Raw genomic sequence first — 2,005 nt, forward strand, 5'->3', positions numbered from 1 at the left:
TTTGAGTCAGAGTCTCACTCTGTTGCCCTGGCTGGAGTGCAGTGGCACGCTCATGGCCACTGCAGCCTTGACCTGCTGGGCTCGGGCTATCCTTCCGCCTCAACCTTCCAAGTAGCTAGAACTACAGGCGCACGCCACTATGCCCTGCTAATTTTTTGATTTATTGTAGAGACACGAGGTCTCGCCATGTTGCCCAGACTGGCTGAAACCCACGGGCTCAGGCAGTCCTCTCCCTTGGCCTCCCCAAGTTCTGAGACTATAGGCGTGAGCCACCACACCCGACCTTAATTTTTCTTTTTATATAATTTTTTTTGAGTGAAGGTCTCACTCTGTTGCTCAGGTTCACCGCAGCCTCGACATCCTTGGGCTCAGGCAATCCTCCTGTCTCAGCCTCCTGAGTAACTGGAACGCATGCTAATTTTTTTTTCTTTTTCTTTTTTTTTAAGACATGAGATCTCATAAGAGGCTGGTCTTGAACTCCTGGACTCAAGATCCCCTATCACCTCAGCCTCCCAAAGTGCTGGGATTACAGGCGTGAGCCACCACACCTGGCCTAATTTTCTGTATGTATTTTAAAATTCAGAATGATGGAAAAATACCAGAAGATGCATGATTTAACTTTTTAAAATCCAGGCATGATAATATCACGTTTAAATTAGCTTGTCATTTGGGTATATTGACATGTCAGCTAGCATCTTTGGTTTATCTTAAATCACTTTTTTTTAATATAAGCTCAAAATTTTATTTTAGCACATCCTCGAGATATTTAAAATCTCCTGAAGCCTTCTTTATAACATGCTAAAATAGATCATCTTGTACTTTATTACATTAAATCATGAAGGCAAGAAAAGCTGCTACCTGAGCACGCACTCTTCTCCCATATACCACAGGACTTTTTCTGAGGTAGAATAACATGGCTTAACCTTGATATTCTCAGCATACATACTGCTTCCAGTCAAGTGTAAGATACTGGAATGTCTGTCCAGTCACAAATCCCAAGGATGTCTCATCCCAGCCTATTTGAATGAGCTGCCAAAGCCCATCAATATAATCTCCAAATTCCTCCCAATTCCCCCTTTCACTTCTAAGTATCCCAACCAATCTATATTGAACAAGCGCACGGTATTACAAGGCATTTTAAAAGGTAACTTCAAACTTTTCACTTACTCTCAATTTAATGAAGAAGGCAGTCGCCTTTTCACTTTGGCCAAAGCTTCTCCTCCATTAAGGCCTTGCATTAAGATACTCACATTAAAACCTGTTATCTTCAAAATCTCCATACTTGCCCTGGAACTGTTTTTACAACATATACAGATCTCTGACTTCCTTGTGTTCTGAAAATGGTGGATAACCTCCACCATTTTTATAGCAACTCAATTCAGGGCAATAAGGTTTTTAAAGCCACTTAACAAAAACACAAGAACACAAATCCACTTTTATTTATTTACTTTCCATTGGTTGAAATCCTTGAGGGGTACAGCATTACGTGGATTCTGTGTCCAATGGCCTTAGCAGGAAGGTTGCTTCAGAATTGGGCACGGACCATGCCACTGTCTTCCATGGATCCGAGTTATCTTTCCCCAGGTTACTCTGGTTTCGTTTGGTTTGCCGCCAGGAGCCACTGTGCTGTTCTTCGCTTTATATGCATAAGCACATCTCTTGCCCAAATAGAATTCGGTTTCATCGCGGGCATAAAAGCCTTCAGTTTTGAAAAGAGCTGTGTGCTCCCTTTGGTTCCGGAGACCTCGCTGATAATCAGCAAAAATGGCTTTGGACCACAGCCTTCCAGACATATTTGCCTGTTAGAAGTCCTGTTCCCAGCAGGCCTCCATGGGCTCAAGAGCTTAAATCACTTTTAAGGGGAAGAAGATCTTGACCTTGATAAATATCCTCATACAGCCACGATTCTAATCATAAGGCATGGATTGGGTGATTTGCGTTTGTGAGTATGCTGTTTATTTGGATTTTGTTACTTTGATTACTTCCGAGACTGTGTCAGGTAGAC

The 2,005-nt window shown here is 42.4% G+C and overlaps 1 pseudogene; it reads right to left on the reverse strand.

The window, feature by feature from the left end:
- Positions 1-1,444: 1,444 nt before the first annotated feature.
- Positions 1,445-1,793, reverse strand: LOC110596632 (annotated as a pseudogene).
- Positions 1,794-2,005: the final 212 nt, after the last annotated feature.

Source organism: Carlito syrichta, unplaced genomic scaffold (genome assembly GCF_000164805.1).
Source record: "Carlito syrichta isolate Samal-C Ts95f unplaced genomic scaffold, Tarsius_syrichta-2.0.1 Scaffold311803, whole genome shotgun sequence".
Classification (NCBI taxonomy): Eukaryota; Metazoa; Chordata; class Mammalia; order Primates; family Tarsiidae; genus Carlito; species Carlito syrichta.